The sequence below is a fragment of the Python bivittatus genome, unplaced genomic scaffold (genome assembly GCF_059951505.1).
Source record: "Python bivittatus isolate LINGU-HERP-01145 unplaced genomic scaffold, Pbiv_v1 ctg000020_np1212, whole genome shotgun sequence".
NCBI classification, from domain to species: Eukaryota; Metazoa; Chordata; class Lepidosauria; order Squamata; family Pythonidae; genus Python; species Python bivittatus.
The window spans coordinates 61,275,090-61,299,442 of NW_028277030.1; the positions used below are offsets into that span (position 1 = coordinate 61,275,090).

The 24,353-nt window shown below is 38.2% G+C and overlaps 1 long non-coding RNA gene across 1 annotated transcript in view; it reads right to left on the minus strand.

Moving 5' to 3' along the window:
- Positions 1 to 24,353, minus strand: part of LOC112540109 (uncharacterized) — a 107,141-nt gene that overhangs the window by 81,847 nt on the left and 941 nt on the right. The window contains exon 2 of the long non-coding RNA XR_015795935.1: positions 23,250 to 23,363. This is a non-coding gene — a long non-coding RNA (uncharacterized LOC112540109). The remainder of the gene's footprint in view (positions 1 to 23,249; positions 23,364 to 24,353) is intronic.

The window sequence follows — 24,353 nt, forward strand, 5'->3', positions numbered from 1 at the left end:
CCCGCTTTGCCGAAATCAATCACAGCAGCTCTGTGGCAACTCACTTAACAATCCTCTCAATTCTGTATATGATAACTGCAGCGAGGTTATTATAGGCACAAAGATGAAAAAAATGCAGAAGTACCCACAACAGAGGAACGGACTAGGAATATGACAGAATTTGCAGAAATGGCAAAATTGACTTGTTTGATTAGGGACAAAACAATAAGTACTTTTATAAAAGATTGGAATTTATGGACTTTTTGCTGAAAATAGACAAAAATGAATGGGGATTTCTGGATTTGCTGATTAAAAAGGGTTGAATGTGGGAAGAAGGGAACTATATAATGTAATTCTAAAGGGGGAGAAATGATAAAAGGTTGTTTATAGCTGCTGTAAAGAAGATTGGAAGCCTAGTCTTTAACTTTCTTTTTCTTTCTTTCTTTATGTGTACTGTTTCTAGCACTTTTTTTTCTTTTTTTACTTTTCTATATATACTCTTTCTTGTTTATCTTTTGATTATATAAAAACTTTCAAAAAAAAATAAAATAAAACAACAACAACAACCCTCTCAATTCTGTTCCTCTTTATTAGTTGGCATATTGAAGGAAGTGATATGTTTTCCTTTTAAACCTGTACCTTTTTTAATGGGTGTGGATTCATATACAATATATAATATCTATATGTATGGAATAATGATTTTTAAAAATTAGTAATTTCCACATTGGGGTGTGTGTGTGTGTTTACATATATATGTATGTCTACTGCAAGACAATTTAACCAAGAAACCAACAAAATATTTTTGCATGGAAAGTATTCTGCAACAGCTGACTGTCTAAATTAACAACAGGATTTTATTTCATTTTCTGTTGACAAACTGTAAATATTGGAGTGTATGGTATATTCTTTCCTTTCTGTCATGGAAATATAGGTTCATAGAATTTCACCACAGCTGATATAGTACTGTGAGGTGCCAGAAATTAGTTGACCTTCAAAAACTTAGAAGATATCTTGTTTAAATGCAGATCTATAGAAAAGGCAATACAGAGATAAATGCATTACCCAAAATAGCTAAGCGTTCTACTTGTGATGTATAACTGTGGTCAGCCTTTAAGATGAGGCTGCTTGTATATATTTATTATGAGCACATGCAGCAATGTTCCTGTTGTATGCTACAACAGAGTTTGTGAAGCAGATATCTAAGAATCTGGGTATATGAGAAGTAGGAGGGATTCCTGCAGAAGTCTACTCATTTTTCTTTTCAGAAGTTGGCCTCCATAGTCTTTCTGTGTGTAAAATATGCCCATAAATTACGAGGACATTGTTTACCAGCAAAAGAGGCCTCCAGGATTACAAAATGAGGGCATATCTATGGTTATGTCTCCTATAGTGTTCCTCAAATTTTAAAGTTTAGTTATATCTGTGAGTTTCCCACTATTTCCCCTTTTTTTATGATGACTGCACCAGGTTCTAAAAACAACACTGCATTTTTCACAAGGGAGGTGTTGGGTTCCCCTTCACTGAACATCTTCATGCAGAGACTGGATAGACATTTGTCAGTGATGCTTTAATTTGGATTCCTGTAGTGAGCACAGAGTTGGGCTCAGTGGCCTATTTGGCTCCTTCCAATTTATGCTTCTCTAAACCAATATAAACTTAACTGCCTTGAAACTAGTAAAACACTCATTTCATGAAAAACACCTGGGAGTTCTAATTTTTTTATGATCCTGAGAATTAGTTTTGGAGGCCTGTGGACTTATGAAGCAAATGACTTTAGAACTCGACTTCAAGGGATGAATTAAAAATGAAAGCACAATTTCAGGGAAAATTGAGCCAAAACAGGTCGCTTCTCTAACCTTCCTTTTGACAGCCAGAAATGTCTCTAAGTTTCATAGGCATGACCAGGAATAGAAAGGGTATAATCAGAAAGTGAAGGAGGAGTGGCAGCAAGAGAAAGAGAGAAGAAGGTGCCAAGATGGGATTTGTCCCATCTACTGCTGCATTTGACCCTGTCCTCCACTGGCACAAAATACATCCATCCACTAGAAATGTGGATTCTCTTTCTCCCCTCTCACATGGCCAGAAGGGGTATTTCAGAAAATTCTGCCTTTGCTTTTACAATTCATCACATTATCCAGACCAACAAGCTGCAGTAAACATTTAATATGCTTCATTTTAAAACAAGCCAGGTTTAAACCACTGCTACTGTAGCTAACTTAATTAAACTAAACTTAATTAATACCTCCTGCAATTTTAGATTCACACATGACAATCTGTGATTAGAAAAAATGTAGAAGTTTCTGATTTCCTCTATAAGAGTCTAGGAGAAGGCAGAAATAAGCAAGTTTCCTGCAGTGTTTCTTCTCATTCACTTAGCACTACATGGCAGTCGTATAAAAAGGGCATATGTATGACCTCTCTCTCTCTCTCTCTCTCTCTCTCTCTCTCTCTCTATATATATATATGAACAACATATATAAAATATATGAACCTTAACATTCCAGTCCCTAGTATTATTGACTTCATTATATCCTGAGCAGCAAAATGTGGATTGTATTTAGATAATGATCTAAGCCATTCTTGTTTTGAGATACTTCTGGATAATCATCACATGGAAGAGAAGGCAGGCTGCAATATTTTCCATAAAAATTTGCTGAGAAAAATTTCAAGATTGCACATGGATTGTTCAGAACAGATGTGAGATAAGTATACTGTGCTTGTATATGTGCTCCTATAAAAACAGATACCGTTTAGTATAAATTATTTGATGCCTTCTTTGATCATGACATACATACAGATGAGGAAAAGAGACACCAAGGGATTTGTTTGCTAAGGAAGTAATGCAGCAAGCAGGAATGTGCATTTAGTTGTGATTTCCATAAACATTCAATGATTTCTTTTTGAAAAATATGTATTTCATTTCCAAATTTTAAATTTGGCTTAAATTTTAATATACTGCAATTTTACTACATCTGAGCTAATAATTTTAGAATGTGGTGGCATTGTGGCATTTCAACTACAGGTGTATTAATTCTTTAGACAAAAAGAGTTGACAAAGTAAAGTTGGGTATCAGTGCACTTAAGAGTGAGTGATTCCGACAGCCCATCAGTGAGCTATGTGACAGATCAAGGCATCACTATACTTTAGAAACTGATCTAAGAAACTGATCTAATTGGATGCTATAAAAAATATATCCAGGGAAGAACTATAATGAACTCGTTTGCATAAGCTGCTTTCAGAATTCTTCTTCACAAATTCTAATGTTGGATTTTGATTAAACAGTCATTAGATATCTATGCTGACATCCAATGTTCAATTATTCTCTTGAGAATGCAGCTGAATTATCCTTCCATTTTTCATATGAACTTGTTTTTCAGAATCAGAGTATTGCTTCGTTTACCTCAGTACTGCCTATACTGGTTGGCAGTGATTCTATAGGAGATTTTCATGACCTTACCTGAAGGATTCTGGGATATTCTACCACCAAACTAAGTAACATCCTGTTTTTCAGTATGATCAATGGGAGAATTTTCCTTACTAGTTGATGCACTCAAGGGGTATGCCATGTTCTCTTTTAACATCACCTAACTATGTGAAAATGGATATGTGATAGTATTTGGCTACTGATATGCTATGGAACCTTAAGTTCATATGTAAGAAATAATTTTTGATAAATAACATGCAAACTTATTTAATGTTTGATAGGTCACAGCTCAGGAAAACTGTGTGCTTGATGCCTCACAAAATCAAGATACATCAGTGCCAAACCACTCCCTCACAATTCTCACAATGAAATAAAATATCCAAACTGCAAAACTTATGCAGGAGAAATTTAAAGCGCAAGAATGCATACTCTGATGAGCTTAAGCCTATATAAATATTCATACATAGCTTTGCATGTATCTATACAGAAACTTAAACATATACACACACGCACAATTACACATACTTAGGCAGATGTAAGCATGTATGTATTTAATGAATTGTATATACGTTTGCCTGAAATGCAGTTTTTCTTGGATCATTGGTATACCACACTGCACATTCTCTATAACCAGGAATGCTAAGCGCTTCCTTTTGTACAAAACAATTTTGTCAAAATTGCTATGTAAAAGAACCCAAAAAAGTCCTTGTTCTTTCTCAACTTTTCCATGTCAATTATCCCGTCTAACCAAAAGCAACGACAACAAAAACCCTTGAGCTTGGCTATTTTTGTCTGCTCTACCCTCGCAGCCTTGAAAAGCTGTATTTCCTCTCAACCTTTTCAAAGCTTTCTCTACCTTAAATGAATAGGCAACTTTGGCACTTGGACCTCTCACAGATTCACCCCAGATCACAGGGTCTTCATCCTATCCAGCTGCCCAAATTTGCTGGACTCTCTTTCCAGACCTGCCAAAAACTGCTGGATTATATTAGACTTCTCTTCAGGAAACAAAGGGCTTTTTCTTCCCATGCCCCCTGCTCCCTGAAACTGACTTGTTAGTACCCAATTTAATTTTGGATTTTATTCCTTGTTGAGTAATGACTATTAAATAGAAGCTTTGCATATTGGTTGGTAACATAGCAGATATGCATATGCCCTGCCTCAGGGCATTAAATGATAGGAAAATAGGAGGGAGGACAAGATAGGGAGGAGGAAAATGGAGTGTGCTTAAAAAGTAGTGTGCAGTTAATTCACTTGTGTCTGGATACAAGAGTATCAAATTAGCAATTGTAATGTGAGTACTAATGTCAATTCATCTGGATCACCTATTTACTGGATGTTGTATAAGGAGGAAGCCAGTAGTTTACATCCCACTCATTCAGCGCTGAATGGTTCTTTAATGCATCCCTCCAGCTGAAATTAAATAAAATGCAAACCATCCCAACTTTTGTTGTTGTTCTTAAATAAATGTCTTGCTTCCACCCTGACTATGTGAGTTCACATTGACCTATTTTATAGTCTCGCCAAAGTCTTTTCTTCAGAGTTCTAACTTGCTTTTACATTGACAACCAGTTTATGTGCTTCTCTTCCATTTGCAGAGTGATGATCTGTATTTTATCACATGAGAGTCTGTAATCAGCTTTCAGGGTCTAATAGTAAATGCTAGCGAAGTTTAATAGGGATGGGACTGCCTGCCTTTCTCAGTAACACTTTTCTTTAAATGTTAGAAATATGGGCACAGAGCTCTTCAGGAAATAAGATGCAATGTCATAAAAATATTGCACCTACCCAGGACAACTCTCATCCCTAGCACATTCACGGTGACAGATTCATTGTTTCCAAATGGCAATGGATGGGGAACAGTATATATTGGGTGAAATTTGTTCTATATAGGGAGACATCTTATTAAAGAACAGATATTTAAATAATTTCTCTTTTCCTTCTTTCACCCAGCTAAGACAGTGATGTATTTGCTTAATAAGCTAATATATTCATGAGCCTTTGGCTTAGATGCAGATCCTTCCCTTCTCTTTTAGTGGTACAGAGCAATAAAAATCCAGATGTCTTTAGTTAATCATAGTTTCTCATTTCATCAGAACTATGGTTCAAAGTTTAGAACAAACCATAATTTTAAACCATTTAGAAAAGAAATCTGGAGTTCATCAAGCAACCTAGACTGTAGGGGTTTAAGATGCAATGCACCTAAATAAATCATATAATGTGATAAATACTTCATATAAATAAATATTTCTTTTTATGTTTGTATTTCTGTGTGAATGAGCAGAGAGTATGCAAAGTTAATGGTCCCTTTGGTACCTGCTGCATTAAAAAGAGCACAGGCTCTTTTCTTTACTCAGGCTCAATTGATTTAGTCTCCTTTTCATACTGCAAATGCTAATAAGAAGCCCACATTCATGAATATACCCCAAACAGCACATTAAAATGAAAAGGGAAGCAGTTGTGTTTGACTCAAGGGCATCTTTAAAATATTTTCAATACCTTGTTGCTGGTACTAGCCTAGTCAAAAAGCATTCTCTAATATACTGTATACATTGCATTTAGAACTTGTATTTAGAACTTTCCATCCTGCTTGATATTGCTTATCCCAGCCTTCCCCAGCTTGGTGCCCTTCAGATGTATTCGCATTACAATTCTCACGTCTTAGAATTCTCAGACAGATGTTCCAACATACCTGACTAACCTATTAATTAATTCAACAATTTAAATTCTCAAAATGATACGTTCGATAAAAATACAATAGTGCCAGAGGCCACGGATCTCACATAGCATATATATTTACATAAATCAGCTTCTTGGCAAGGAAAAAGGACACTGGAATAAAAAACTGTCTTTAACAGACTGGCCAAGGATCTTCAGAAAAGGGGACCATCTAAACATCATAAGGCAGTGTTGTCCAAACTTGGCCACTTTAAGATGAGTGGACTTCAACTCCCAGAATTCCCCAGCATGGCTAGCTGGGGAATTCTGGGAATTGAAGTCCACTCATCTTAAAGTGGCCAAGTTTGGACAACATTGTCATAAGACTAAGAGTTCAGCAACACTGCATGCCTCCTGTAAGTGAAATAATACAAATGTGGTTGAGATTTTTTTTAAAAAAAATCACTTGTGCATTTTACAATACAATACTATTTTTATAATGCAATACAATTGTGTTTAATTCAAACCCTTGCACTGTCTTGCTGTTCAAAGTTTCTATGGTTTAGGGCAGCCTTATACTGTATATGAAACAATTAAGTGGCTAACTTAAGACCAAAATATTCTTCCATGCTGCAAAAAGCCATGGCCAAGCTCATTCTAGCCTACATATTTTGTTTGAAACTGTATTTATACATGATAAATTATTTTAAGATAAACAAGGCCATTCAGTAAGAGATGTTTCAGTACTATGTGGTATATCTATTACAGTTCGTAACAGGCCATTCATTTTTCTAAGATATCCTTGAGATCTCATTTATGCTGCTCTCTTTTTTGTTAACCTTGCCTCAGCAGGCAAACCTTGAAAAACCTAGCAGATTAAACTGGGGATCCAGATTTTTATTTTAGTTTTTAATCTGCTCATAGCAGAACTTTAAAAAATGGGATGATATACTAAAGATATTACATTTCTCAGTAGGGATTCTACTCAGATATATTTTTAAATGTTATATTCCTTACATAGTATATTAAATTTTACATTACTTATATCTATGTTTAAAATCTGTAATTATTCTTGCAGTCAATGCATGCTTACATGGGAAAATGAAACTCACTCCAGAGTAACTGTTGATGGGAGGACGCGTATCAAGGGTGTCAAAAGCAAGGCCTACGGCCGCATGTGGCCTAGTGAGTTCTCTTCTGCAGCCCATAATGGGTCAAAGATTTAAGGCCCTGCCAGAGTCCAAATTCTGCTGGGGCAGCTCTACAGGCCCCTGTTTTCCACTGTAGCCATCCTGCCTTGCTGCCTTGTCTCATGCATGGGTGCTGTGCTGGCACGTGATGGACATGCAGGCCTCCAAAAGGAACACTGCTGGTGATGGCATCGTTTATCCATGATAGTTGATGCCAGGGAGGTGCACAGAAGAATACAGGAGTGAGATTACAGCCACAGTGATACAATATGTGACTGTTCTACAGTAGATAACATATTTTTCTTTTTATTAACCATCGATAAACTCATTTTAATTTCATTTTTAAATTATTATTAATTATAAATAATTCATTGTTTTCATTTTTTTTTAATTTAATGTATGTATGAATAAATAATAAATATTCAGGTTTAAAATTTGTTGTATTTCTGTGTGTGGGCCAGCGATTAGCACATCTTTTGCAATGTGGCCACATATTCATTTGAGTGTAAGACCCTTGGCATACATCATGCTAAATCATGGTTGCTTAATCAGGATTTTCTTAGTAAAGCAAATAATTTGCACTCATACCCTGCACTAAGCTATAAAAGATACTGACTGGATTCATAGAACATGGTAAACTATTATTTCAGGTTCTACAGAAAAGAAGAAACAACAATTAGCAGCTCTGGGAGAACAAACAGCATTTGTTTTTTACCTGGAAATCCATAGGGCCTAGTGATTATACCAGTGAGATCCTCTAATATAATTTCAACCCGTGAGGATCAGACTGGTACTTTGGATTCAGGCTGATGTTGATAAATGCCAGGTCAGTCTGCAATAATTCAAGTCAATCAGTCATTTCTATAATTAAATATGGCTAGCTGAATCTCGATGTGATCCTGGGGTAGGGGAAGTGGAATGGCTGTTGAATACTGAAAGACCTCAGAAGTTAGGATGAGTAATGTTTCACAGATTTCCGAGTGTGAGGCCATATTTGTCAAGTTGGACCCGAGGAACAAACTGGTGGTGTGGTATTGTATTATCTTCTCAGTTGCTTGATAGCAGTTCTCCACAGGCTTTGAAATCTCATTGCAGATATGGTTATGGATTGAGATCTCAGTATTGAATTAAATCAGGCAATCTCTAAAATGATCTAACCTGGATTGGGAAATTTCCAAAGCGGCAGATCAAACTGAACTAGAAAGCTTCAGCATACCTTCAGATGTATTTCCTACCAGAAAAAAAGAAAATGTAGGATGGAATCCTTGCCTTGAAAAAGTCTACTGAGACTCAGATTTGTCATGACTAAGCTGTCCTATCAGTTTCCATGGTTCTGTTCAAAGCATGACTAACTATGGATATAAACCAATCATCTTCCTTCGGTTATGTTCTTTGCTATTGTAATTGTAGGAGTGTCAGGGTATCTAAACTGAGTAGTCAAGTGTGACATATTTCTCTCCACTACCTATAGATGTGCTACCTGGGTATTAACCACAATTTTAAGCAGTCCTCTGGAATATTAGTTCTGCATAGCACAGCACATTTACCTTTTTTAAAAAAAAAAATCTTCATATCAGTGTTCTTCAGTACTAGATGCAATACACCTTATTCTCTAATAAGTATGCTTTGATTTTCAACCTTAAATCCACTGATTGGCAGCTTGCATTGAATTGTTATCCTAGTTTGGTTCCAAGTGAGCTACAATGCTAAACTAGAGCAATTGGAAGCAGAACACTAACTCATCTTTATGAAGACTTGCCTTTATCGTTCTGCAGAACCCAAATTGTCAGCAGGAAGTTTTAGCAGTGAAATTATGGTAAGCACCTCTTTTTCATACCTTTTATGAACTTCTAAAACATTAGAACATTTTCTGATTTAATTAAAGGAAAGGGAGGGCTAATCTAATAAATATTTATAGGCTGTTACCAAGAATGCACTTAACAAGACTTATCTGTAATGGTCGATATATTTAAATGGCACACATATCCAGCCACAGATATTTAGCAACATCTCCTCCAGTGCTGGTTTTATAAAAGACACATTTTAAACATTCTACCTCTTTCCTCAGTGAACCTTCACACGAGAGACATATTAGATAAAATGTTTGTTATACTCCTGTTCTCAGGTCGGGAGCACTCCTACATACTATTACTACTGAAAGTCCTACTCTACTCAAAAGCTTTTTTTTTTTTCCACTCAGCAACAGTCTGTTCTGTACAGTTTTAAGAAGGTGTTTTAAACACACATAAACACCAACAACTGCACTCCCAGCTCCTCTGCAACAATTGAAAATGAGCACTGCCAGCCAGTTAAATAGCTGCTTGGGTGCTACCCAAAGAGTTTGCATTTGCATGGATGTGCTGTGTTCCAGTGAATGGCATGTCTAGCAAGTCCTGTTACCAATAGTATTTTAACAAGGAATTCCCCAAAAGCAAACATGGGAACAAAAGAGGAACAGCCTTTGAGAAGGAAGAGGAATGGAACAAAGTGACTGTTTTTAGTAAATGAAGACAACTTGTGAGTACGTCAAGTCAAGATTTCGGATCTTCATATCCCAAGGCAAAGAGGGAACACTGTTAATAGAACAATCTGGATTCCCCAAAGCCCAGGGGTTGTAAATGTGCCTTTATGAGCAGAAGAAAAAAGGAAAGGCTTTCCTGTGCGTGGTGTGATGGAAATACTCTACTAGCTCTGGAATCAGTACTAGAGAGGTTTGGGGAGGTGCGGTAGAGCTAGAACGGGGAATAGAGAGACTGGTGGAGGATCCACTAGTCTTGTGAATGGGTCTGCAGCCAGACAGGATTCTGCAGGACATATTATAATATAGGGCTAATTAATTTTAGGTTGCTGTGTTCACTCATTGGAAGAGAGTTATGCACAGCAGTTCCTACATTCCCCTTCCCCTTGTTATTGTTTTATACGCAAATAAAGCTTTCTAAGAATTCAGAGAAATGCTGGAAGTGATTGGATTTTATGAGATCTATGTGTCTTTGTAGAACTGTGGAGTTGGAAAGAACTATAAAGATCATCTAGTCCATTGGTTCTCAACGGGGGCAGTACCCGGGGGGGCGGTGGGAGGATGCTGAGGGGCAGTGAACTTGCTTTGGGCGGTAGGGGGGCGGTGGGCATGTTTTGGGCGGTAGAGGGGCGATGAGCATGTTTTGGCATTCGAACTTAATTTTAAAACTCCCCCCAAAAATTTATTAAGTCGATTATCCGGTTTACACCATTTGTACCAGCAATAAAACGAACTTACGCGACGGCTGCCCTCACGCACTTCTAAGAATGGTGAGACGAATTTGTATTCTAGGTAGGATGACCTTGAAGAACTCGACACTACAATTCTTCTCTGATTCCAACCAGCACAGCGCATGCGTCAGCTGTTTTCCTGCATGATTAATCGCAGCATGTGCGTCAGCTGTCTTCCCGCGCGATTAATCGCAGTGCATGCGTTGAGCGTCCTTTCAATATGAATGTTTGATTTGACCCGTGTTTCTTGAGTTGCTTTTCGTTCACTTCATTTTTTTTGCATTAGTCATTTTAATTTTAATAAAAGGAATGCAATTACCTTCCAGGGCAAAAGTATCGAGTTAAATCGAACAAATTTGGTGTGTAAGTCTACTGAAAAAAATTACTTAAAATTTTTGCCTTTTATAATTCAGTAACTCCCCACCCCCCGCTCCCCATACCCTAAATTACAGGATTTTCACAAAGGGTGGCGTTGAAAAATGTTCCGCTCCTTAGGGGGGCGGCAGCTTCAAAAAGGTTGAGAATCACTGATCTAGTCCAACCCACTGCAATTAAACTTTCCTCAAGGGTTGGCTGTCTACCTTCTTCCTAAAAACCTCCAGAGGGAAAACCCAAAACCTCCACAGGTAGACTGTTCCGCTGTTGTATGGATCTTACTATCAGGAAGTTTTTCCTTATATTTAACCAAAAACCACTAGAGTGGTTGCAACTTGTACCCATTATTTCTGGCCCTAGTTTCTGTGGGAATGGAAAATAGTTCCTGATCACCTTCCCTATGGCACCCATAAGTACCTGAACGCTGATATCGTGTGACTCCTCAGTCTTCTTCTCTCTAGACTAAATATCCCAAGGTCCCTTCAATCTGTCCTTATAGGGCATGCCCTCAAGTGCCTTATCATTTTTATCACACTCCTCTGTACCTGTTCTATCCTGTCATTGTCCTTATGGAAATAAAGTGTACACTCCAGGTAGTGGTCTCATCAGTGCAGAATAGCGTGGAATAAAGGATTCATGTGCTTTTGATTCAATCTTTCTTCTGATGCAGCTCAGAACTACTTTAGTTCTAGCAGCCACCTCACATAGCTGCTCATGTTCAGCTTGTTGTTAATGTCCACACCCAAGTCCTTCTCTAATAGTTTTCCACCCATGTATCCCCAGCTTGTATGCTTGTACTATATTTCTCCTCCCTAAATATAATGCTTTACATTTTTCCCCACTGAAGGGCATCTTGTTCCTCTTAGCCCAGTCTTCCAACCTGTCCAGATGAGATTGCAGTTTTATTCTGTCTTCCTGAGCGTTGGCCAAACCTCCCAATTTCATGTCATCTGAAAATTGGATAAGCAGCCCATCAAGCCCTTTTATCCAGGACATTAATAAAAGTGTTGAATAACCCTGGCTCCAAGACAGATCTCTGTAAGACCCACTGGTTATTGCTCTCCAACTCAGTGTAAAGCCATTAAATGTTGACTCTTTGAGCCTGATTAGCTAGTTGTAAACCCATCTTACCCAAACCACATTTTAGCAGCTTGTCAGTGAGAATGTCATATGGACCCTTGTCAGAATTTTGCTGAAAATGAGATAGATTATATCCATAGCATGTCCACTAAAGTAATTAGTGTCAAAGAAGAAGAAAAGATTTGTCTCACATGACCAATTAGGATAAAGCCATACTAACTATTAGCAGTCATGATGTTGTCTTCAAGATGCTTACAAATAGCCTGCTTTACTGTTTACTACAATATCTATCTATCATCTATCTGCTGTCTGTCTGTCTGTCCTCTGGGTAACAACCACAATAAAAGCGAACTATAAAAAACAATCAAACTAGAAAAAGCACAATGGTTAACCTGGAGGGAACAACTCAAAACAAGCCTCATACACGCACCTTCCCAAAGGAGGCTTCCATTTATCCAGGCCCAAAGGGTGGGGGGAAGAACCAGGTCTTCAAGGCTCACTTGAAGGAGAACGGGGCAGGGGCCATTAGAATCTCTGGGGGGATGCCCTTCCAGCAGGCAAGTACTGCATGGAGATGGGATGCTTTTTGGATCCCATCTGATGACATTGCTTCAGATGGGGCCCAGAGCATGCCATCTCTGGCTGAACAGACAGGATAGGCAGAAACCACAGGAGAAGGTTATAACTAGGTCCTATGCCATGTAGGGCTTTACAAGTAATAACCAGCACCTTGAATTGCACCTGAGAGCTTACTGACAACCAGTTCAGTTCACGAAGAAGAGATGTTATCTAGACATACCAAGGTTTGCCACATTACTGCTTGTGTGCCGCTGCATTCTGGAACAACTGCAGCTTCTGAATGGTCATCAAGGGCAGCCCCATGTAGACCACATAATAATCCATGTGCAATGTGACCAAGGCATGAATGGCCATGAGGAGGGTTCATCCAGTTCATCAATTCGTGATAGATAGATAGATAGATAGATAGATAGATAGATAGATAGATAGATAGATAGATAGATAGATCGATCTGTGCAAAGACCTTCCTGGCCACAGCCACCTGCTCTTTGAGTGGGAGCTAAGAGTCCACGAAGAGCCTCCCAATTGTGCCCCATTTCTGAATGGGGAAGTGTGATCCCATCCAGTTCCCCAGGCCCCAGTGGTCCCAATACCCACAGCTACTTGGTTTACCTAGGGTTGAGTTTGAAGCTGTTCTTCCCCATTCAGGCCCCAATAGCCTACAGGCACTAGCACAAGATTTTCACAGCATCTCTTGCTCAGCTTGAGGTCAAGATATACAGTGGTGTATGATCAGTATAACCTTGAACTGATATATGACCTTACTCAGCAGCCTCATGAAGCTGTTAAACAGGAGGGGTGAGAATGTTGAGCCCTGTGGCACCAGACTCATTCTTTCCCCTCCTATTAACACCGACTGGAACTGGCCACAGAGAAAAGAGAGCCACCACAAAATAGTGCCTCCCACTCACAAAGGCAGTCCAGAAGTATACCATGATTGATGGTAAAAAAAGCAACAGCAAGAAGAAATCAAGAAGAACCATGATGATTGCATCCCACCCATCTCAGCTCTTCCAGAACTCCAATGCTATCACTGTACTACATCCCAGCCTGCAACATGACTGAAAAGGCCCCTGATACAACTTTTCCTTCAGGGAAAACTGCAGCCTGATCACCTACTCAACAATTTTCACTAGACAGGGGAAGTTGGCGACTGGATGAAAATCATCTAGAACCATTACTTCTTGAGAAATATCTTTTCAAGTATTGACATTAAAGCAGATAATAAAGCAATAATGATAAATAATTATCGGGATCCTCTTTTTTTCCGCTTTTCTTAAAGAGATGGACCACATTTTGTCTCGTCCAGATCTTTGACACTTCCCCAGCTTTCCAGGAATCTTCAAAGTTAATTGATAGAGGCCCAACAGCTCTTGAGGCAGTTCCTTCAGTATTCTTAGGTGCATTTCAGCAGGGTCTGGGGACTTAAAAGCATTCAAATCACATAGAAGATGCTTTACCACATCCTTACAACTTGTCCCCTTCCTTGTTGTTTTCCTTCCCAGTCTATGCTGCTCAAATCAACATTTCCTTTGACATAAAGTCAGAAGCAATATAGGAGATGAGATTTCTGTTTTCCCTTGGCCATCTGTTAAGATTTCTCCATTTGAAGCAAACAGTGATCCCACTATGTCCTTTGTTTTCCTCTTGCTGTTGATATATTTGAAGAAATCCTTCTACTGGATTTTGACTTTCCTTGCCAACCTTAACTCATTTTCTATCTTTGCCTCATTTTTACATTTCTGAGCTGAACTGTCATGGTTCTCAGTTAATCCATAGCCCATTAATTTGAAATGAAATTAATTAAGGACTACAGCCCCAGAGAACATTTCCTAATGATAGTGTGCTATTAGTCTGCTGGAGGAGATGAGTTTGCTGAACAGATGGAATACTCACCGTTTCCAGGGTATATGGCATTCTTGAGGAATTCCTTGTAGTGAATGTTACATAATATGTAATAACAAATAGGATATGTAAAATGTTGAGATTAGAATTAAAAACAAAAACAAGAAACATCACCACACCTTAGAAAAATTCAAAGCATTCTAGCTCAGTTGGTTGCTATTGATGTTTGTTTTCTTAATTTCTTTGTTCATCAGCATTGGTACCAATGTTTCTAGGGCCCAAGAAGAAAAATCTAAATTCTGCACATGCCTACAAACATACATGCTCCCAAGGTAAGCCATCTACTGGGAGATTCCCCTGTATAAAACGTCATGAAAATGAATGGCAGGTGTGTACATGCACAAACATGCTCTTGTATTGCAATAATCAACTGAATGTTGAGCTCTTGTAACCGGAAGATAAGCCTTCCAAAAATTGGTAAGGAACAAATAACACAACGTCTTGTTCAAGCAGTTGGAATTGTGATTTCTGATACCCGTTGATAGGGTTACATTGAACCTAAAAGAGTTTCATTCCAGTCTTTGCCAAACTACACAATGTCATGGAAAAGATCTCCACTTCAAGCTGCTATCTGTAACATGGGTTGAGCAAGATCTATCAGCTGCGATTCTCTGTTCTGTGCTTAAAACATCATATACTTGATTAATAAATTAATAATTACTGTTCATCACTTTATTCCTCCCATTCATCCATACTCAGCATTGCAAAAGACTCTGAATGGAGATCCCAGATTTTTCTCATTATTACAGACCTTAAATTAGGTTGGAAAAGGAGGAAGTAGAGAAGTTACATGTTGAAAGTGGGATCATAGGCATCCATCAAGGGTGGATGGGTAAAGAACAAATGATAGAATATTCACTGTGACATCACAGCACAAATTCCATGACTTAAGTACTTGCATCTAACACTGAAACACAAGTACAAAAGGGCAGGGATTGCACATTATATTTTGTTGTTCCAGATGCTTATGGGTAGGACCAACTTGCATACCTCCATCCTACTTCCCATAATAGCTGTCATTTGTTCAGAGGAATATATGAAAAAAATTCATGTAAAATTCCTTCAGGCCCTGGATGCCCACTCAAGCTAGCTAGTACATGCTCTGGATAGAAAGAAGTCCTCCTGTTCCATTCATGGGATCTCTCTCTCTCATTCTCTCTCTCACACTCACAAAAAGCAACCAAGACTGAGTTTGGTGTATACATTCACATTAGCTATAACAAATGAAGCTTGAGAAGCCTGCAAAATGTTTAAAACACTGAGATTTAATTTCTCTAGACCAGACATGAATGACTAGATTGTAATGAAGCTACACACTTGGTTCCTCTTTCTCAATCTAAGGCTACAACTTGGTTCTACATCAGTACTTTTGACACTATTAATTCTGGAAGACACATTCTTAATTCTATCTGGAAGAAGATTCTGACGAAACACCTCCTGTGTTATTTCTTTTGTTACTAAATGAATCTTTATCACACTGAAATAATTATTAAATAGTTGGGACATGGAGTTACATACAATTTTGTCCCATAGCTTTTCTTAGCCAGAGATTCTAAGGTCTCCAAGTTTCATCTACTTCCTACCTTTCTCCTACTGTAATGCTTACATTTTGCCTTTCATATTGACCTTTCAATCTCTTTCCTTCAGCACTTTTGATGGGCAGATATCCTAATACCTTATTTATCCAATGCCTCTGACCTTGTGAGAAGACATGGAAACAGTGTCATGTCTTCTTATATTGTCCCTTTTATGAAGATATTTATGTTATTCTTATCACACTTCTGTTATGGTTGCCATGCTGAGTTCAAATGTGTTTTATTTGCTGTCAGACCAAAATGTGGGCATTTCCAGTTGTCAGGTTTTGTGCCATTGCTTGTAAATATGGGTAAATGTGCTAGGTTTAGCAAATATCTGTGTATTTTAAAATTTCTAAAGATAAATTCAGGATATTTGAGGTTTTATAATGGTGAGAAAGTTTATTGTGCTGGTCTTTTAGAGTGTAACACTTTTCTCTGTAAAAAGAAAACAAAACAACATGGACTTTAACATCATACATTCCATAATAAACTATCAAGTTGTATTATTTATATGATGGATAATAATGATGAACAGACAGATACTTAGGGGTACAGATGAGTCTTGTAAGGAGACTTGGATCATTCTGCATTGGAATACCAAACATTTTGTGTGCCATCTGGTAACAACAGCACAGAAATTGACTAAAGGGAATAGCCATCTGCTTTTGTCAGAAGGGAAACCACATGTATTGCTTGAGGATTGATGCAATCCATCTGCAGTCCAGTGGGTAAGAAGGGAACTTTGCCTTCAGCATGAGGAAAAGATGTTGAGTTTGCAAGAATCATCTAAGGGAGAGGAAAAACTATTTTGATTTATGCTTCTCAGTAGTCACTGTTTCTTTCAGTATCTCCAATTACCATACTTCTTTGGTGAGAAGTTTGTCATGCTCCATTGGATTCTGGTAGACTTTCCATTTTACAGATTATATTGTATCTTGGAGAAACATTAATATATACCAGATGGATCTGGATGTGTATTTGAGTTTTATAAGGGATGACATTTATACAGATTTCTTCAATTTGAGTACTTTCAACTAATTCATTTAATTAAAATGTGAAGAATATTGCAACCTGCATAATCCGACTCTGTGCTTGAAGAAAGAAGTCAAGAATTCCAGTGTCCATGAGAGATTGAATTCTGGGCTCTGAAGGAAGGTCACCAGAGAGGAAAGCCCATCAGGGGTGCACGAACTCTGACTCTAATACCTCAAGTTGGGCAAGCCTGATGAAGCATTTCAAGTAATGGCACAATGACTTTTATTATATTTTTACATGCTATTATCCTTGTCAAGGTAGGCCAGGTCAAGAAACAGACACTGCAGGGATTATAAGAACGTTCCTTTATTGTTGTTGATCTATTAACACAATCTTGAAAGCCTGTCCAACCTTATACGAAACAAAATCGGGGGGGGGGAGGGGAGTATTTTGAGTTTCTTTCTCATGCTTGCTTCTATCTCTGGCATGTCCAACTCCTTCCTTAATGGCTCTCTCATACTTCTCAGTGCCAGCTCTAAATTCCTTTACACATGTAAATTATTTGCTTCACAAGTAATGGATCTTATTAATAAAAACTGGCAATTTGTGATAAATGAGTTCCCTCCTGTTACAAACAATGTTGGAGAATTAGAAGACTTTCCACAAATGTTCAATACTGGAAATCTCCTAAAAGATATAAGTACCTTTTTTTTTCCCTGACTGGTAGAAAGCCCAGAGGTAGTGCTACAGTACATAGCTAGGTTTTGTTTGGATGAGAATGATCGCTGGGAATAAATTGTTTGTTTTCAATTTATTTACAAATGCACAAGAAAATATATGAGAAACAAACATATTCCCAAATCAGACTCTTTCCCACAAAACAATGGAAACCTAAGAATCTTCAGACTTATCCAATTCCAGCTTTCTGCTCCTAGTTATCTGTCTCTCTGGGTGTCACATTCTGAACTCTGAAATCATTACTGAACACTCTATTTCCTAATCACGTATAATTTGCCAAATAACTAAACAATAACTATTCATTTATTCACAAGAGATGGTTCACACTTACCATATTCAAAGAATGTGTGTGAGACTGTCCTTGTGGGGAAAAGTGCTCTCAGCTTTGGTGAAACACCAGCCATGGTCCTATCAGTTTCATGCCATATTTATACCTTCAGCCACCTCTTCATTTCCAAGTGAGTTGTGGTTTCAGTCCCATTAGCACTAGTTGAATATATTTGTATATATTTGTATATTTTCCAGCCAAAGCCTATTTGTCAACATGATCATGAAGTGTTTTAATGCATTAACTAAACAGCCATGTTCTGTTGCAGGTGTCCTGTGTTAATTTACACCAATTAATTATGCCAGTGTTTCCCAACCATGGCAAATCCCAGGTGTACAGGCTACAACTCCCACAATTCTCATTAATAGCATGCTGGCTGTGGAATTCTGGGAGTTGAAGTGCAAACGCCTGGAAATTGCCAAGGTTGAGATACACTGCTATAGACCTTTGGCCCAATAAAAATCATATTAAATGACAAGCATTCTGAAAGAATTCAAGTCAAAAGTTACATTTATATATGTCCCACATCTTGATCTCTGTATGTTCTTTTTCAGTGGTTCAAGAGTTCTGCAAAGCTCAACAACTACTTAGCCATTTCTTTTTATTTCCTAAGAGCAACTCATGCCAAATGAATATTCCTTACAAATGTTTTCTGTTTAAGTAAGAACAATAGGATGGTGGACAGCCAGCCCTCCCACTGAATTCAAAAGGGATTTCATCCCACAAAAGTGCATACAGAATTCCAGTCTTAACCAATAAGTGGATCTCTGTGCAGAGACCTAGGCAATAGCCGGGTTTATACATTACATTAAGCCACAGTTTGTTTTAAGCCTGATTTGTTTTAAAAGTCACCGTGGCTGGGTTCAGGCATCACATTAAGCTATAACCTATACCATGATGCCTGGCTTTACACAATATCCTATGCAAAAACTAAACAAACCATACTGTGGGTTAGCACGACCTATGAACCCAGCCAATGCCTTTTTCCAACAGGCATGGAACGCATGACAGGCACAACCACTTGTGGTGATCACATTTTTTCCTACACAGAAATATTGACCAGTGTTAAGGCAAGCTTCTTCAACTGGATGTTTTCCAGATATATTGGGATTAGAACTCCTAAAATTCCTAGCCAACCTGAGTAGATATGGTTGAGATTCCCAATATACATGGAAGATAACAGGTTAAGCGAAATCTGAGTAAAAAAATTCACATTTACAGCAATGATTGATATATCTCCTAATGAAAAGCATCCTTTTCCTTAGGCCAACAGATGTAAGGTAATCATTGCTATGTTGTCTTGAACTGTCATCTTCTTATTATATGAAACATACAAACAATGCAGAGCTGCCTTAGGAAACCATGTTGAACTTATTTTATAAAGGTAAATATTGGTAAATGGCTCAATCTCAGTTTTAATATAACAGATAACAAGATTTAATGCTTTGAACTGTACTATACAGTACTGTAACGCTGGGAGAGAAAAAGAAATAACTTTATGAGGGAAAACAACATGGAACTTTTGGAATTTTATTTTGGGAATTAAATTATAAAAAGAAAATATAAACTGCACCAAATAGTTGATGTGATCCAAAGTCTTGAAAAAGTTTTCCCTTTACAACCTTCTAAAACATATTTTAAATGTGTTGTGTTTCATCAGAGACCATTATGGCTATGCAACTATTCTGTGTGAGGAGTCAAAGCTCTGATTCAAATTAACTTGCCAAATGAAATTGGAAAGTTGAGTTAAGAAATGAAATGTCTCAATTTCAGGTGCTGCTCTGCATATGAAGAAAGATATTCCCTGAATATCTTTTCCAAGTTGAAAACTGATGCTAAGACTCTTCCAAATGTAAGGGCTGCATCAGCCTTAGACAAGCACTATCACTGTGTCACCATCATACCATAGGAATGGCAAAGGTCTTGGAAAACTGCTGCACAGAAAATAGATAGGTTGGAAGAATTCCCTCTGGAGCTGTGGGATAACTCCTGCCATACAAAAACCTCCTTGGCAGAAGAACATTTTCTGACGTGGCACCCGTCCTTTGGAACACCATACCACCCAAGATTAAGTTGGCTGATTTCACTTGCTGCTGGCCTTTAAGAAAGTCCTTAAGACCTGCCATAGGGGTCAGGAAAGTAATTGAGCCCACATTTGCTGGTTGCAATGGTTTCCTTGATGGCCATGGTAAGTTTTTTGCTCTGGTTGTTCCTTATTTATTGTATTGTTTTTAATTTCTGTTAGCCTCCCAGAGTTGCATTTACAAGGCATTTAGCAAGATGGGTGGAGATATATATAGATAGATAGACAGGCAGGTACTGGCCGATCAACCAGACATCGTGGTAGTAGACAGTGGTGGTGATAGACGTAGCAGTGCCAAGTGACAGCAACATCAGGAAGAAGGAGTATGAGAAACTGGAGAAGTACCAGGGCCTGAAGGAGGAACTAGAAAGGATGTGGAAAGTAAAGGCCAAAGTGGTCCCAGTGGTGGTAGGAGCATTTGGGGCTTTGACTCCTAAACTGGGAGAGTGGCTCCAATAGATCCTAGGGACAACATCAGAGCTCTCTGTCCAGAAGAATGCAGTGCTAGGAACAGCTAAGATACTGCGCAGAACCCTCAAACTCCCAGGCCTCTGATAGAGGACCCGAGATTGAGGAAGACACGTACCACCCATAGGAGTGAGAGGAGTTTTTTTTTTTTCCATTTTAAATAAACAAGTTTCCCTCCTGAAGCCAAAGTGCAGCTCTTCAGGTGTGAATCGAGGAGCAACCATGCCACTCTCCCTGCACAATCATCAGTGTTATTTTTTTTCCTCCCTACCAAAGCAATCAAACAAAAGAATTATGAGGCAGGGCAGTGCCCAAGGTTTCTGCCTCTACACTGGCCAACCACATAGCCTTTCTATAGCCCCCTTCCTTATCATTCCCCACCTCCAGGGAGCAGCAGGGAAAATATTTGCACATTGGCCAATCCTGCCTTGGAAAGTCATGGATGGTGACTACCAGTAGCTCAGCTATAGTTTGTTGAATAAGCCACATCAACTATGCTCTTACAACACACTAAACCAAGATCACATTTTTGGCTCAGCATAATCCCTGAACACAGCATCACAATTATGATAACACTTTCTATAGTCAGTTTAAGACAGAATCAATACAAATTTTAATCTCAGCTCACAAGGTTCTTTGTACTTCTATACTTCTGCTATTGGAACACAAGACAATTTGTTCTAAACTCAAATCACCTATCTCCTGCATTTTATTTCTATGAAAGCCAAAGCAATTTTGTTGCTACCTATCCAAATGAGTCCCAGGCACAGAGCATCCTTTAATGAAGGCAATTTCATTACTTTTGCCTACCCTGTGTCTCTAAGGTACAACATCTCTGGAAGATACTTTACATGCAGTAGTCAAGTGGACTTGACTACCTCTTAATATATAAGGTGTTAACTTTTCCCCCTGGTCTTTTGTTCTTTCTGCAGTATCTGATGACTGAAACAAAACTGATTTCTAATATGCCCTTCTTTAGAAGAAGCTCACTTTAAACTTAACACCACAAATAACAGCATATTGGTTTAAAGTATAGTATGCTTCTATGTGTTCTTGATTTGAGGAGTCATTTAAAAGCTTCAAATGGGAGGTTGTGGCCCCTTAATGTGCCTTTTGTGTGTGTGTGTGTGTGTGTGTGTTAATTACTTAACATTTGGTCTCAGCAACGCATTTAAGAATCTGAGTCCCTTTTCTGCAAAATAAAAAATGTTGAACCTGGCTCACAGCACTAAGAACTGTGAAAATTGATATTTATAGCATGTTTTATATGATATGCTCCCCTTGGAATATAAGACTTAAAACCTGGCATGATAATTAATCACATGTATAGCACTTTGCAATTTACCAAATTGGTTTATTATCTCTATCTGCATTTTTGCCCACACATAACAGCATGCTAAAATTCCAAGGCTATTTTTACAGATGGGAAACAACAGTTAAACCACCCAGAGTCACCAGATGACATTTGAACTCTGAATTTGGAAGCCTGAATGCTAGAATGCCATCAATTTTACCACTTTGCCTGGCTGGTCTGTGTGACACTACTGAGGTAAATCAATTACAATTGATCAAACACGTTTCCTACTGTTGGATTCCTTTAAAACCAGGAAGAATTAGCAGATATCCCTCTATCCACAGACAATACTGATGGGTGTTGTAAAGGTGATCCACTGTTGATAACTTCTACTGCAGCCAAATACATAATTCTCCTTTCTTTTTGTTATATGTTATGAAGAAGGTTGATTATGTAGTTCTTCAGGCAGTATGACTGTACCAATGTAAGCAATTCTGAATGTCCAGTATCCTGGTCCTTACAAATTATGGAAGAACCAATGTGAAGACTTAGATTAGGTTCATGCAGTGTACTAAATTTAAACCATAAACTACAACCCTAATTGTAATTTAATCAATAAAACATATTCAAAACATGGCTTAGCAGAAGGCTTAATCCCAGCTTGGGTTAGGACTAAAGACAGAGCACATGATTTACATGAAGGAATCTACCAATTCAATCACCAGCATCTCCTGGTCCTTACTTCACTGGAGTTGGGGAAAAGACTCATCTGAAACCATGGAAAACTACTCTCAGTCAGTGAACAGAGACCAGAAGTAGGCAATCATTTTGCATCCAAGGTCTACACTTGGTTGCAAATCATAGAAGACTTTGGATGTCTATGAGGCCACAGGGGAGGGCTACAATTTCCACCCTACTTTTTGCGTGGGGCTGTTATTTAGGAGAGTTATTTTTTACACTAGTAAGTGAGACAGGCACTTCAGAAGCTCAACATGCCTGTTCTTTCAGCAAGAAATACCATAGCTGTAATCTGGCTGTTTTCTACTGAAATTTGGTAGCACTATATTTGGGGAACTTGGCTCGGGGATCTCATGCAACCTGTAGAGTTGCCAAGCCATGCAGAGATAATACCAAAGTACATACACTAATAATTAACGTAAAATGAACTGAAAGTGCCTTTTCTTTCTTCTTGCCCACCCCAAGCATAATTCCACGTCTATTAACTTAAGATCATATGTATGAAATTATATCTTGGGTAGAGTATTATTTCCAAGTTTATTTTTTAAGCTAATTATAAGGTCACCTGAAAATGCAACACCAAAGTGTTAGTTTTGGGCTTTGCCTACCTTTGTGTGGGGGCTAGGAGTGCCGTGGTTGATGTGCTCGGAAGCTGACTGACTTACATAACATCTCCCCGTCTTATGCAACAAGGTGGCACTGCAGATCCTTCGCTAGAGCTCCTCAAAGAAAAAAAGGATACAAACTGGATAAATAGAATTATGCAAAAGCAAATTCCAAAAGCATTGGTACTTCTTTCCCCATAATGTATTCAGGATCAGAAAATAAATTTTCTAAACAGTATCTTCTTGCTGCTGGGAATCGTAAGTGTTCCCTCTGTGTATATCTTACATTTATATCTCAATTAATTAAGCACTGTAAAATCCTTAGGGAGCAAGGCATGATACATTGATGGCTGATGCTTATAACACATGTATTGGAGTTTTGTGGCATGACTGTTCAATGAATGTTTAAATGATCTTCCTTTCTTTTGCCTTCTATTTCAAATTATTTCCACCAGACTTGTTATATTCTGATACTCAACCTTTTTAAAAAAAGGTATAAACACACATATCTTTTCCTGATGTTTAGCAAAACCTACATTTAGTCACTTGTTTCAGGGCTGATTTCACTTGCTGCAAATAAGTGTACATAAGACTGCAAACCTAAAATAGATTTAGGAGTTTGGTTTGACTGGTAAAAATGTAACAGCATTTTCCACTGGGGAAATATAACTTGAGAGCCAGAGTGGTGCAATGGTTAAGGTTTTGGACTAGGACCGGGAGAACTAGGTTTAAGTCTAGCTTAAGACACGGAAGCTCACCCATGGCATTGGGTCAGTCACTGTCAGCTACTTTTCTCATAGGGTTGTTGTGGGAGAAAAATAGGAGAAAGGAGCACTATGTATGTCTCCTAAATGTAAGGCAGAATATAAATCAAAGAAATGAGGAAGCTGGTTCTCTCATTTATAGGAAGTAGTGGAGGCCTCAGAGCAAAGCAATGTGACTGCTGAATTCACAGTGCCCTTGGTTACCCAACACCCCCTTCCGTAAGCAATTGCTCTAACCTAAACATTACTAAAAAGGTATGACTATAAGAGCAAGGTAGCAAAACACTTAAGAGCCAGTGGCTGGATTCATACAACTTAAACTAAAACTTGGTTAATTTGTGAC